The 15,748-nt window shown below is 45.0% G+C and overlaps 1 protein-coding gene and 1 long non-coding RNA gene across 4 annotated transcripts in view; one reads left to right on the top strand and one right to left on the bottom strand.

Annotated features, from left to right (window-relative positions):
* LOC107220271 (AT-rich interactive domain-containing protein 1A) overlaps positions 1 to 15,748 on the bottom strand; it is a 270,178-nt gene that overhangs the window by 49,332 nt on the left and 205,098 nt on the right. The gene's annotated exons all lie outside the window — the stretch shown is intronic.
* The window catches only part of LOC124294650, a 119,434-nt gene that overhangs the window by 57,396 nt on the left and 46,290 nt on the right, over positions 1 to 15,748 (top strand). Inside the window, exon 2 of the long non-coding RNA XR_006904581.1 lies at positions 425 to 648. This is a non-coding gene — a long non-coding RNA (uncharacterized LOC124294650). The remainder of the gene's footprint in view (positions 1 to 424; positions 649 to 15,748) is intronic.

Below are 15,748 nucleotides of genomic sequence, written 5' to 3'. Positions count from 1 at the left end.
CGGTATCGTAGTAAATAGTTGACTAAGTAACAACTTTGCCAATTTGTTTACAATACACGAAATTACCCTGCATGCGTGTTGTTTTGCAAAGCGTTTTTTATTTCAACCACCAAGAGTAAAATCAGCAGTTTTTACATAAATTTTCAACCCTCATCTTCTTTGTTTTACAGATTTTAAACAAATGTTACACATATTTTTTAACCAACACTCTGAAACAGGTCTTGTTAGACCGAATAAAGTAGTATAAAGAGCTACGGATTCGGTTTCTCTGCGTATTTTCTTTTGCTTCGTCTTTCTTCAAAACCTCTACGATTATGACCAGGGATAATTAATTGGGTTACCGTGACACCTTCGGCGTTTATAACATCCCAGTGCATGCCGAATGAGACACGCACCTGTACCATCTTCTTTTGTCTCGTTTCAGGCGTAATTTGCACACAAAGTACCATGATTCAGGGGGAAATATACGAGGGTGCTGCCTATGTGCTCGCACAGACATTACGTTAACGGCTTACCAGAGATCCCACGTGTGCATCGAATGGCACGACACGACGAAACCTGAGCCATGAACCACATCGAGGCCTTGTTGTTACATCTACCTACTATTATTATAAGAGGACCGGATTAACCCGAGGGCCGAAAGTCAAGGTAAATATGAAAAATTGTAAGCAAGGAAGGAAGGGATGGATGGCTGTTGGATACCGGGCGGAGGGGGAAAAAATTCCAGCGGAGAGTGACACGGGAGACGAGGGTGTCGGCCCAGGATCCCATTAAATGGTAGTTTATTCGTGGGTCGGCTGGGACAGGTGTTCGCGTCACTCTTACGGCGTATTTAAAACGCATTCAAGGGACGGAGGGGGGTGGAGAAGGAGACTTGCTGAACGAAACACGAAAAGAGTGTAAGGAAAGAAAAAAAAAATAGATAAATTTTCCACACTGTGTCTTGTTGACTTTAACTCCGCAGCAGGTTTATTGAAAGTAGGTTGAATACTTTAATATTGTTAGATGTGTATGTGGTAGGGTCGTCCTTAAAAGGTCGTTTTTGAATTTCGACTTACTTGTCTTCCAAATCAGCTCCAAATAATTCCCTAATTTTTTCAGATTCTTAGCTCAACTCTAATCCGTGCCGCAAAGAGGGTGGATTCCATTCAACTCTTTCAGGGGCACGTCAAATCTACCGAACGGATTCAGATGAAATTTGATTGGGAGGGGTTTATCGGGTCGCTGATTAGGAATCTAAACTCAATGTTACAAAATTCAAAATGGTGGATCGAATATGGCAATATCGAGTGACTTTTGGGATGTTAGTCCAGCAAATTGGATCCGCCACTTTGAATACTCAAATTTTGAGTTCAGATTCGTATAGTTAGCGATCCAAAAAACCCCCCTATACGAAATTCGATCTAAATTTCTAAATTTTTTTTTAATTACTTGAAGCCGATTTCCGGGGTGAGCCGGTCAAAATTCAAAAATGATCTTTTTAAGGAGCGCCCTAATATTGTTATAAATATATCACGTGCGTAAAAATATCACGTGCAGGTCGCGGAGAAGGAGTTGTCCGATTTAAATAAAGGAAAATGCTTTTGCAATTGTCTTCACGGGGAGTGAAATATTCAGGAAGATCGTTTCCCATGTGACCGGTAGCATCCTGCCCTTGTACATTACAGTACCTACCCTCTGTTCCCCTCGTGTATTATAGCGATTCGGGGAAAGCAAAAATGCGAAACTTTTAATTCACCTCATTAATACGTATCCCTCCAGTTCTGTCTCTCTTTTTCTCTCATCTCCTCCCTTGGCTCTCCCTAATTTTTTTATGATCATGGACAGGCTCTCTCGGCATTCATGACAGTTTGTCGTTTCTCCTGTTATTTTCTTGTTTTCAAAATCTATTCCAAGGAACTTCTCTTGTAGCTTGGAGAAATTTTTATCGCTTTTTCTAAGGGCAATCCGTTCGGTTTCAATATGGATACGTTGATAATTGAGGGGCTGCAGGTAGCCGCAGGTGGCTAAGTATTTCCCCTTGGTTTCTCATTTATTTCTCCAACAGCGCTTGGAGCTGAGACGGCAACTTGTTAAATAGCCATGAATCAGTTTATTTGAGGCGTATAGATGTACGTATAGTATATACATATATACCTATATGTTGAATCCATCAACGCTCTGGCTTGTCTCAATCAATTTCATAGATTTTTTTTTTCACTTCTTTTTCTTTTTCTTCTTTTACTCGCGGTCTTTCGGGAAAACGGGCCGCAAGCGGTAAGGGAGAATGAGAACAAGTCGGAGGGGAGGAGGCGGAGCGAATCTTTACCGTAAAGATTGATGTAGGGTAACGTTAACTATTCCCAACGGAACGATTTATCACGTCACTAATTCTGACGTCAAGTCGTATTATGCAAATATACGAATCGTTCAAAAAAATATTTATACTCGTCTTAAGAGGATTAGAAGAAATGAGGGTAAAAAATAATACTAGAATATCATTTTTTTTTAAAGGAGTCGAGTCGTGATACTCGTAAAATCCCGGCGCCTAGTTTCCACTGCCGAGTGAACTAGAGAAAAATATTAAAAAAAAAAAAAATAATAATAAACAAATACAGACACGCAACGACGAAGAGGGAAATATTTTCGCTCGGAATCGCATTCATTAGTTAATTACGATTAGCAGCGCTACCGACGAAAGAACAAAGTACCTATGGACAGAAGGTATACAAGCGAAAGGTAATGGCGGTGGGGGAATTTGAATAGAAATTAAAAATTCAGGCGCGTTGCATACATGCATAGATAATGGGATACCCTGACGAAGGAATAAGAACGTCTCGCGGTAATAAAAAACTGTCACGTAGCCGGGCTGCGGCTCGAGCATGGCAAGGTAACAGAGAGGGGGTGGAGGGGGCCGAAGAAGGGAAAGAATACTGATTAATTATTCAATCTGGGTCGAGTGATTAGCATGCGGCAACGGCGGCGTCGGCCCTCTAAATAATGTAACGCACAGCGCCGCGACGCCCCGACGACCTGTAAGACGCAACCGCGACGCGGTTTCGTCGACGTCAACGAGCAGACAATAATCCGCTCGCTCCTCGGGTTCGCCAGGAATGACGAAACAAACAGGGATGTAAGATAGAAAATAATACGGGATAAGCGAATTTTTGGCGATCGGAATTCGAGGCAGTTATGTATAATCGCGGAATACTCGCAAAGCTCGCTTCTCGCTTTTCGCGGTTTTTTGCGAGGCCCCGTCACGTCGGACTGAAAGAAATCTTAATTAACGAGGCCATTGTTCTTACTCGAAGTAACGGAACGTCGGCTGCTTCTGGCTTTGCAGACGCTCTGTCCGCTCTTGCGTCTTTGCTTGCGGAATAATATCGCCACTTCTTTGTCTTACGGGGTGGAGAAAAAATTGGTGCAAATTGTGATATCTTCTCTTTGGATTTTATTTCTTTATATACGTATAGAGGAGGGTGGTTCTTAAAAGGGTCATTTTTGAATTTTGACTGCGTCGCCCCCCAATTCGGCTACACAGAATTCAAAAAAAATTTCCTCATTTTTTTTAGAGTTTTACCCAAATCTAAACCGTGCCCCAAAGAGGGTGGATTTTCGGATTCAACCCTTTCAGGGGCGCATCAAATCTACCGAACGCATTTAAATGAAATTTGGTATAGGGTGTTTTTTGGTTCAAAATTTGAAAATTCAAACTGGCGGATCCAATATGATGGACCAGAATCCCAAAGGTCACTTGATATTGCCATATTGGATCCACCGTTTTCAATTTTGTAATTTCGAGTTGAAATTCGTAATCAGCGACCTCGAAAACCTGCGGGTACCGAGTTTTATCGAAATCAAATGACCTTTTGGATTTCGCTTCGTCATATTGTATCCGCCATTTTGAATTTTGAATTTTTAAGTTCCAATTCGTAATCAGTGATCCAAGAAATCTCCCTATATCCAATTTCATCTAAATCCGTTTCGTATATTTCATGTGCCCCTGAAGGGCTTGAATGGAATCCACCGTCTTTGAGGCACGGGTTAAAGTTGAGATAAAAATGAGAAAAAATTAGGGAATTATTTTTAAATTATTTGAAGCTGATTAGGGGAGCGAGCCGGTCGAAATTCAAAAATTAACTTTTTAAGGACCACCCTAGCACATAGATATTGTATTCAGCAATTACACGCTTACATTTGCGTCTAATCATCGTATGTATTACGAAAATTTATATCCGGTGAGAGATTGATCGGTATAATTTTGACACAGTTGGCTCTGATCATAATCGAGAAAGCGTGGCCAGCTTATACCGAGTCGGGGAAATCAGGATTGATTTAATTAACACCGAAGTAAAATTTTCCCCGTTAATTAGAGAGAAAGTTGTAATTTTTCAAACTGCCTATACTTGAATCGAGAACCGCCCTCTTTCCTACTCTCCCTGCTTTCCTTACATACTATACTATACTATGTATATATATATGTATATATATATATATTGAGCGGCATGAAACGGAGAATGGTGAAATGGAATCGCGGAGGAGTGAACTGACTGAAAACAGTTTCCTGTGCTGCATTCTGCGGGAATCGCAGCTCTCGGCTAGCAGCTACGCTGTATAAAGCCAGGATCCGGACTTAAGGCGTCCTCCGTGAAAGCTCTCTCTGGAGGCTGAAGGCGACGCCGCCACCTATCCCGGTTCGCTGAGCGCCGGGGTAGTTTAAGAGTAAGAGAAAATGGCTGGATGGGGCTCAGTGCCGGGGTGAGAGGGGGGGGGGGGGTGGTAGTGGGGGAGGAGGAGGAGTTGAGCGTGTTGGAGTGTAAGTGCTAAGATCTGCGAGTGCATTAACATGCCCCGGAGGCAGGCTGAATACAACCCTTCTTACAGCCGGAGAGCTCAAGCTTAGACCGCCGTGGGCAGAAGGGACCCGGGATTTCTACTTAATTATATTAAAAATGTTTTATCCCCGAGCCTTTATTCTCGAACACCGCGCCGCCACCGCAAAAAGACCACGCTTCCAACCTGGATGGATAAAATCTCCCAAACCACAGCGTTGGATGGTCTTGTATTACAGGAGGCAGCGGCTGGTTGCCTTGTTTCGACCCTAATTTTCATCCAGCGTCGGATTTTCCGTATCTGGCTTTCCAATTTTCACTTTTAATGCTCGATTCATCTCGAATCGTGATACGAGTACGAAAATACAAACGTCGTTGTGCTCACAGTTTGATCTTGAGCTCTTATGCGCTATTTAATTTACAGTGCACTTTAATATTACGTTATGTAACAAGGGAATAAAGTCGAAGATTATTCCCGCCGGTGGGTTTACTGCCCGAGAGAAACATGCTAATTTGGATTTGCGGGAAATATCATCTCATATTTCCTATAAATGTGTTAGGTGGAAATGATACGCTACTTTCGTCCCGATTTTCAGTTAATTAAAGTTAACGTTATTAGTTCAGTCGGGAATAAAGGCTTCACTTTCGAGTCTCAAAGTTTTTTTTCACTCACGAAAGTTCAAATGTCGAAAATCATTCCTGACAATTGACCCTCTGAGAATAAACAGAAGATCTGTCAGACCCTGTCCTCAAGTTTTCATTTGCTCACTATTTAACCATAATTTTCTTCAAACTTTTACCCAAATGATTGAAAAATTTCTGAAGAGGTGTTCGAACTACGTGGATTAATCCTACAATATTTGAGGAATATCAAAGAATTTTTTCAAGTCGAGTAGTTCTGAAATGGTAGACCGTGAAAAAAGCACACGATCTCACAGACCCGGAATGTCTACTCGATGATCGAACAATTACGTGCGTCACTCCGAAGGTTAAAGTCTCTCGGTCCTCTGACTCGACGAGTGTTTCGATACTTTGATCGATCCTGTCTGTACACATAGGTGTAATAAAAGGTAGTAATCGGGTGGCTTTACAGAGCGATAAAAAGGCCGTTTGGACGACGGGGAAACGGGGGTGGCCGCGTTATCCTGACACACACACACACACACGTGTATATATATTTAGAGAGAGAGAGAGAGAGAGAGTGTTGGTTGGGCCGACTGCCCTCTCGTTGCCCTCTGGCTGCCCTCTGACCGTGGCTGCTATCTCCACTCCCTCATTCCCACCTCGTGTAACGCTCTCGCGGCACAAAGCTCTTGATGGATGGATGACCACCGGCCGGCCCGCCGCGATGAACCCACCGAGTGACCACCTGTTGAGGGCCGCACGCATGCACGCGCACCTGCACCACCTACCCGCCCCTAGCAGGGCGTAGGTGTAGGTGTGGGTGTAGGGGCACTTTTACAGAGAGTCAAAACTAGCCAGCGTCCGCCACCGTCCCCCGATTTTATTGGCTTTCGATAAAGTTTTACCGTGCGGATTTATGATAGCGGGTGCCTCGGTTTTTTTCATGATTAAAAATTGCATCACGCGTCATCCCTTGGAGTTCCTCCCTCGCATACGTTCATCGATTTCCAATCTGATCGGTGCTCGGGTAATTAGATGACCGTTGAACCAACTCCTAGGTATACGTGAAATCCGATTCCTCGCTACATGCATCCGCGTATATCAATTTTTTGATTTCTCCGGTACCCCAGCGACGATTCGTTAAAAACACCGATTTGCTACGAATCCTCCACAGCAGTCATGTATTTTTCATTCGCGTTTTGACGAATCGAGCTTATTCATCTCCGAGCGTTAATCAGCAGGTATGTATGTGTCTATCGGTTCAAACGGTTTGTTTACGTCGAGATAGCGGCGGGGTGAAGTCGAGCTTCGATAAATCGAGTCTACGTCACGTCGCGCACTGTCTAACTGTGGGCAGTTAGACGTATACGTATCTACGTATATGTATACACATACGGTACAGCTCGATAACCGGCGTCAACTGCGTTTCATCATCCCGTCGGTCTACACGCCGCGAGCTACTCAACCGGAGATAAAGCGATCGTGAAATATAAAAACCAGGGGGGCAAATAATCGCCCCTGTCGCTCTACGATGTACCGGAGTGAAGCTCGTTGCTCTCGTTGCAGTGCCAGAACGGGGAATCATCAGAGACAGGAGAGCATCGAGCGGTTAACGACAAAGAAGAAGAGAGAGAGAAAAACAAAAAGAAAAAATAAACCTCCCTTGTTCGACGCAATTGATGAGGATCGAGGACTGCAACGCAGCGTGGTAGCGGGGAGGAAAAAAGTTAAAACGGTTTTCGCGTTCGTTTGGATTTCGTTCATTTAAGCTCGGCACTATAACAGTCTATCAAACGTGTTACGATTTATAATTAATAGCGAGAAAGATGTAGTGGAAGTGAGGGATGAAGGTGACGAATAAAAATTCAAACTGTATATTAGGTTGGTTCTTGTTTAAGGTGTTTACGAAATTTTTACACTCCATCCTTCAAATCAACGTGAAATAATTCTATAACAATTGTCCAATTTTTTCAAATTTTTACCTCAACTCTAAGATAGTTGACGTAATCATTGCCGTAAGAAACTTCGGCGACAAAGCGGACTATCTTAGAGTTGAGATAAAAATGTGAAAAAAATTAGACAGTTGTTTTCTGAATTATTTGAAGTCCATTTGGGGGGGTAGGGTGGAAAAAACTCGTCAACACCCTAAATAAGGATCGCCTTAACGTATATGCATATTGGAGAGATGCAACACGATATTTATGCACAGCTAGGCGAGCTAGGGTATAGCTTATAGGTCGTATACTCGAGAGCTTCGGTACATAACCTTCGCCCTCGAATCAGCTGTCATCGCAGCAATGCTCAATCTTACATGTCGACGACGGCTCCGAGTATGAGGCGAGGGTGGCGGTGGTGAGCCTCGGGGAACCCAGAAGGTTCGCCGGGTCGCGGGGTGGGTTTATCCTGAAATCGGAATGTATAATGGACGGGACGATCTCGGGTTACTAATAAGCATCGACTAAGCGAGCTGCTAGTCTCTCGTCTTCTCAGCCCTTTGTGACGTCTTCGTGTCGTACAGTGTTTCGTACGGTAGCTCGAGAGCAATTTCCGTCCGGAGGCTGCGTACGAGTTGTACGAGGTATACCTTCGACGAGAAAATGGTCTCCCGATTCCACCACCATCACCACTCCCCACCACCGCACGTGTCTAAACTTGATGGATTGTACCTTGATGAGATAGTAACCCACCCCTAACCTCCCCCCATTTCTATTGACGGTAGAGTTGCGGTGGGTAAAAACTGATCGCTCAACAATTTACACTCAACTACCGAATGGATTTAGTTCAACTCTACTCTGTGCAACGTGAGAAGAAATCGTGACGCGGTTACTCTCGCGATCAGTTAGTCGAGTTGAGCGAATGGGATAAGTATTAGGGATGAGTCGTGCGGTATTGACTAGAGTTTAAAAACTTTGGCACCGAATGGTTCGTTGTTTGTTTGTTTTTTTTTTTTTTTTTTTTTTTTTTTTATGCTTCTTAGATTTAGCTAATGACAGAGTCGACTCGCGAGTCAAGCATTCACCACCTCGGCAGCTTCGCGTACATCTTGCCACAGGTCCGCAGTTTCGTTTCTAGAGCACTTGAACTGCCTGCAGATGATGGGAACTTGAATCCGTTAATTGGTGTACGTTGTGTACCTTTTTTCGTCGTGATATATTTTTCTCTTTCACTCAGTGCCGAGGGGGGAGTTTGTTTTTTTATTTTTTTCATTTTTATTTTTAATATGTATTAAATTAGCGGACAGCCGCTGTTGAGTTTACGTTGGGAAAGGAGGAGAACGACGACGACGACGACGAAGCGAGAGAGCGAGAGAGAGAGAGAGAGGAAGATGAGAAACTGGTTCGTCCGAAGAAGTTTCTCCCTGCTGTCGGGGTTGGTTGGTATATGCCAGAGCATTCCGGTCAATTTCTCGAGCTTGTTTTTTCCCAGTTTTCATCTTCCCCGGGGCTCTCTCTTTCTCTCTCCCCTCTCTCTCTGTCTGACTTTACTCACCGATCCCCATCGCCGTTGGCTCGCGCAGTTTTCATCCAACCTACCTTTGAGCTTTCATATTAATCTTGAATGGCCGGATTTATGACGCGTTAAAACATCCGCGGTTACTTTGATTTTATCTTGAATTCATGCCGGAGAGAGCACGTGGAGCGAGTGACTTCGGACTGGGTATTTCTTTTATTTATTTATTTTTTTTCCCTCCGCGGGAGCTTTTGCCGCCGTGAGCAAGCAGCCTCGACACGATATTTAAACGAATTAAACGAGTAACGAGTGGCCCTCGAGGGGAGTAATTGGTGCCCGTCTACGTGCACGAGGCCACTCGAAGGCGAGGTTGGAGGGAAAAAAAAAATCCGAAACGGGGATCGGAGAGGCAAGATAAGAGAAAGAGAAAACCGTCGGAGCTGGCAGCGAACGGTTACAGTATGACCAATATTTGAAATACTTATTGGTATTCATCGGGACCGGAGGCGAACCTCGCGGAGCGTTTAATATTTTCCTGTTGAATATTCCCCGAATAGCCCTCGATATTGAATTGGCTCCTGCCTAATTGTAACCTTGCTCACTCGAGCCCCATTCAGACGTAAACGGTATTTGCATAATTCTTACATTGAATTTTGTGTAATTGATTTTCCCAGCGATTTTTTTCGATGATCCGACGAATTGTTCGGTCTAGCCCGCCGATGATATCATCCTCTGGATACATCTCTTGAAGAGACCTTCGGAGCTTAAAGCATTGATGAAATTACCGACGGGTAATGAGTTTAGCGGGAGGGATAGACGAGATGAGAGGTCTCTCTTCCTCTCTTCCTCTATTCCTCCCGTTCTCTGAGCTTGGATCACCCCCTACCTCGTCCCCCTTCTACCCACCGCTCTCCTCTCTTCTCATCTACGTCTCTCTTCTATCAGAAGCTTCGGGGTTACCGGTGATGTAGGCTTCGGCATCCGACATTTATTCAATCATTCAAATTATCCCAATACCAAGAATTCCCCGTCCTCAGATCTAACGACGGACGGGTGGTTCGTTCCTGACGGTTATACGAGTAACTCGTACCTACCTACCTACCTACCTACAATTTCACACTACCTAACTTTTCGGGTTAAACGTTTCGAAAATTTCATCCGGCATCGCCTCCGGGCATAACGTGCTGCCGTAAAGGATCCAGCTATACTCAGATAGACCGGACTTTCAGGCTCACACCTTTGTTGTATGTTATACTCTCTAAACAGATGAAGAAAAAAACTCGTCTCGCCCGAGCAGTCGAGCTTTTCCAAAAGTTTTCTTAAGCCGTAATACACGATGCGTGGTTTCGCGTATTTTTATCATTTAAAAAACAGATTTTCATCCCATCAGCTGCCATCGTTTTTTTTTTTTTTTGCCCAACGGAGCACATTTCTCGCAGTTGATATATACGCTTGTTTGTTTGAAACATTAATTAATTACGCTGTTCGTAAATTATGTGAGTAGTTATTTTTTTTTTTTTTACACGAGAAATATCTACGACATTTTTTTGAAATATGAACGAGACTTGGAGGAAATTGGAGGACATTTTGTTGTCAATTTCATTTCTTTTTCTTGACAGATTATCGAGTCGAGCCAAGCAGCTCGGAAGCTAATTTATATATCGCTTTACAAATGACATTTGGCAGAGTTGACGGAAGAAATTTTGTACTAATTCGAGTTAAGTTCCTTACGAATTTTCATGAATGTCCCCAGAGTGGCGACGCCACTGCCGTTCTTCCTTATCTCTGGCTGTCTACCTCCCTTCATCAACATATGTTCTCGTCAGCTGTGCTTTGTTTCTGGAATAAGAGCTTATTACGGATGCAAAACTGGCCATTCATATTCAAAATTTTATATCTCGCCCGTTTGAGGGGACTAATTTATTCGGGTTCGATCCAAGCAGCGACAAATTCACCGGATTTCATCAGAAGAACGCTGGCGCGGCCCGCCAGTTGGATAATTTTTTCCATTTCATCTCCCTCTCCCTCCTTCCTCTCCCTCCTCCCGTACCATTCATTTCATATTTCCCCATCTCTTCGTGTTACGGCAAAATGCAACGGGGGTTCAAAAACATGACCGTATTTTTCCACGCCGATCAAACCTCGCTTTCGGTATCGCCGTACATGCACGGTATATTTAGGGTATTCTACAATCGGCTACCGTGGCGGGTATCCACCTGCGGGTTCGCCTCGCCTCGCCTCGCCTCGTCGAAGAGATAATCATATTAGCCGCGCTATAACTTGTCTATGCATAAGCATAATACCTAGCGCAGCCGGGATCCTAGCCAGGATACCACCGCCCACACCTTATACACCGTCCTCCTAGCCGTCCCGTATATTTTACGCTCTGGTTCTGGATGTGCTGCAGCCGCCTCGGGAGCCGTTCGAGGCGATGCGGGTTTCGGCTGAGAGCGAGCGAGCTGGCGAACAACCGGCTCGAGGGTGCAACGTACCACGTTAATCAGGGTAATTGAATTAAGCACACGCGACTGTTGTAATTATGACTATTTATAATGATTCTACATGCCTCCTTCCCCTCCCACATCTACGTGTCCCCCTGTATTAGCCATCGGGCCGATGTGCGACGACGCAGCGCTTGCTCTTCGCCCCAATAATCAATTTACGCATCCTCGTTCGATAGTTGACACCAAGAAAAGAAATTCTCATAACGTGGGCAAAGTCTAGTTCACATTTTTCTATGATCGAAGGGTCGTTTTTCTACTATCTGCAACGAGGTCTGAGCCTGCGAAGAGGGGTGTTTATGAAGAAGATGAGAGAGAAAAAATAAAAAGGAGATTTATATGGGGGAAAAAGAGCCTCAGTCAAGTGGTTGGGCTCGTCTCGATTCCAAACAGCCGCGCGGCACCAACGGAGAAATCCGTTCTGCGAAAGGCGATCCGCGGTGAGGGTGAGAGTCGGGTTAAACCTTTAACGGAAGACGTCAAGTGTGTTGTGGCGGTTTCCGTTGGAGCAGACAGGAGAGAGCTGGGTTTCGGAGTGGCAAGGTCTTGAGGGAAGAAGAATAAGCCACGACACGCCGGGGCGGCTCCTCCGAGACTCTGATAAGCGTGTTATGCTATGGTTTGTATATCTCCACACGAGAAGGTGATATGAATGTGAGGTAAACTTTTGGAAATGTTGCTTCTTGAATGGCGAAAAAGGAGCGGAAGATACACGAGTACAGCTCGCACAGGTCTGCAAACGATAATATTTTTTTTCAACTGCATGGGACGTATTTCGGTAAGTGTTGTGTTTTCGAGTGCGCTGAATCCAATAATGACTTCCATTCAACTCCATCGCGTACAACAGGCTTGCAAAATACAATGTGCTTGGATAAATAAAAGCAAAACAATAATGAAAAGACTACCATTTTATTACAATAAACTAAACAATGTTTCTTATAAAATTAAACAAGCAATTTCTTTAAGAAATGTATTCAATATTCCATCTTCATTCTTTTCGCATATGAAACCTTTTCTTCTTCTCTTTGATGCACCTCCGAACACGCTTCAGCTTTCCATTTTCTCTTTCCCTCTTCGTATTTATTCTCGAGTCTCACTATAATACATGTCAAATGGAAGTAAGAAATCACTTTTGCATAGAATTTTTAGAATCAAGAATATGATGCGAGATTTCGAGTTAAACGGGAGTTTCATTCTAAATGAAACTACAAATACGAGTTCAAGGAAGAACCTGACGTGATGGAACTTTCATGAGAGAAAACCTAAAAGAAACGGTGTAAAAAAGCCTGTGCAGATTTTTGGTTGCAGACCTGTGTCGTCAGAGATCGAAAGGTAACGAAGCTAGGTATTCAACTAATTGTAAGTGCGAGAATGAAAGGAGGGAGTGTGCAGAGAACGAGCCGAAGGGTCGGATGATCCGGAGTTGTTGGCGGCATCGCCGGGCCCTCTCGCGTCTTTACACCTTCCTTTACATCCCTCCGCATCAGAAGTCGTACTTCATTAAGTTGGTAACACTTCTTCCTCCTCGACGATCCCAGGCCTCTCTTATTCCTCCTTCCGTCTTGTCCCGCACGTCGCCCACCGCACTGTGCCGAGCCTCTCGCCAGAGAGTAAGATTAATTGCATTCCGGGGAGAGAGGAGGCGTATTTTAAACCAAACCACCAGCCGCGCCAGCCATGCCTAAGAGTGAGAGACGAGAGACGAGAGCGGGATTCCTGCCACTGATGGAAGAGAGAGACTTCAGGCTGCCTGGGACTCTCGAAGATGGGGAAGACAGCGCCTCAGGCCTTGTTGTATTTATCATATAATTACCATAATAGAGCCCATTCTACCCTCCCACCCACCCCCACTCGCGTTATCTCCTCACCCTCCCCCCACCTCCGCCCTCAAGCCAACCGCAAATTGGAAACTTTTGAATATATTTTCGCCGATGGTTTCACCTGCAGTTTCGTATCCGAGAACGAGGCGAGTTACTCGACCGTCAAAATATCTCACCAGTGGACCCGGTACGATGCCAGGACCTTTTCCACCCCTCAGTGCGTCGCTGCTCTTTGGGGCTGGATTGCGTGCGTGAGAGACGCGCTCTCTTTCTCTCTCTCTCTCTATCTCTCCCTCTTCTATCGCGTCAAAGGAGCTATTTCTGTGATGAAAGTTTCAACCAGTTCTATTCTACCGATCCTTCCTAGGCACGAATGTCGGGGTGACGTCGGATAGAGCGTCAAACAGCACGGGGCGGGTGGAGAATGGGCGCAATTTATATCCGGTAGAACGTTTGCGAATCTATTTCCCTACGCCTATTTCAAGGTGGGATCACTATACTTTCGAGTCTGTTTATACCGCGTACATACCTATATACGTACCTTGCGCCACGCGAGTTCGAACTTCTATGCACGTTCTATTTGTTGAAGGAAAATTGTTCCGGATCTAGGCGGAACTCTCGAGTCGTTACGAAACTTGCCTTTCCTGGATTTCACATTCACTTTGGTGGTGTGTTCCAACAGTTTCCAAAATTTTTTGATTCTTTTTCTTACATCGGATTTATATCTACGACGAATAAGAAGGACACGATGTCAGAGTGCAAAAATAATTGTCCAAATTATCTGGAGAAATTAAAGCCCGAAAGTTAATCCGCCAATTTACCAACCCAAGGGCAGGTTCATCAGACACTGGGAGTGATGAGGATGATACATTACAGCTGCAACGTCTTTGAAATATCGTTGGCGTCAGGTATGAGATACGCGTCTGGTGAGGTTTTGAAAATGGGGAGAAGGTTATTAAGGCCGTTGGAACGGGGGTGGGGGCGACGCGGAGGGGTTGGAAACGAGGAAGATATCGCCGTGCCGCTTCTGACCTCCTCTCGATGTGCAGCATCGTGGAAAGATATTGCAGCTAAACACTTTGGTTCTTTGATGCCGCCTCCCCCCCTCCTTCCCAGTTAGCCAGATAATTAGCGTAAAGGTTCATTCTGGAGGAGAAGATCTAGCCGACGTTACCTATACCAGCCGGCTACGCTCTTCGACCAGCAAACACGTTTCGCGATATCGCTGCGGGCAAAGCAGATACGGGCACTCAGCATTTTCCGGCCCGAATTCACCGCGTGCCATTACGTTTTGGGGGTTTGAGTCTACGAAACCGCCGAAGAATCTACCACGTCGAGGAGATCGCGTTTACAGGATAAACACTCGAGGTGGGTGTCGAGTACTCGGAACGAGGACGTGGACGAGGGTGTTAAGTGTCGCGGGCGCGATGCGTGTAAAAACGTATAAATTGCGCGTAAATAATTATATTTGCATATTCATTAAAAAGTAAATATTTAACGTGGGTACCGAGGGTGGAAGGGCAGCCAGAGAGAGAGAGACCAAGTGTGAAGTGAAACGTACCCCTTCTGCGGCCCGATACCCGCCCGGACACATCACCCTGCGCCACGCAGCGTTGCCTGAAGAGAGAAAGGGTGAATATATCGTCCGGTGGTGGTCAGAAATTTTAGCTTAATTTTACTTAACTACGGTACCAGAGCTTGCAGCCCGGCTGCCAGGAGGGGCTGGGAGAGTGTTATTTTTGTAATTCCAACTGCCTACTACACTCCCCGAAACCTCCTACGCCGTACCCCAACGTCTATCCACTTCCGCAAACCCCTGACGCTTGCCACTGAATTCGCAGTTTGCTCGCGGTTGGCTACTCGGCTCTGTATGTACAACAAAAGACCGTTTACAGCTGCGTAAATGACTCCAGAATAATTCCACCGGCTGGCAGCTTTCTCCTGTTTGCGACACAATTCTGTGTTTGAACGTTGTGTTTTTTCTCCTGCAACCCGGCTTAAGGACGGCGGGGGCTTAAGGGGGGGTTACAGTTTGGACGGTATAAAAAAATACCTATTTTTAGGAGTTCTTTTTTTAAAGCAAACAAAGCCCTTGAACTCAAATTGTTCCAAATTTTTACGTTTTATAAAAAAAAAAAAAATCATTATTATGATTTTAAACCGTTCAAGCTGGCCCCCACCCTTAATGCAAAGTGACAAGACGACTGGTTTGACTAAAAAATCAAACATATTTTCTCAAAGTGTATTCTGCTCTCCGCTTCGATCTGAGACCAAAGTGTATTGGGACGTGGACGCGTTACATCGATCAGGCTCTGACGATGATGCCAAGCTATTTACCCCGAGGAACACCTGAGTCTAGTCCCTTAGACGGTGGCGAGAGACGGAGAGAGAGCGAGTCGTTTTCGGGCACGCATCAACCACCCCCGATCCAGGGATATAAGGTGGGTGTCTATGTGGGGTAGGGGTTGGTGTATTACCGGGCTGAATTATACCGCGTTAACCACAAAAATACTTTCCCACAAGGCTGCAGTACCGTCTCCCG

Source organism: Neodiprion lecontei, chromosome 5, assembly GCF_021901455.1.
Source record: "Neodiprion lecontei isolate iyNeoLeco1 chromosome 5, iyNeoLeco1.1, whole genome shotgun sequence".
NCBI lineage: Eukaryota > Metazoa > Arthropoda > Insecta > Hymenoptera > Diprionidae > Neodiprion > Neodiprion lecontei.
This window is presented reverse-complemented; position numbering and strand designations above follow the sequence as displayed.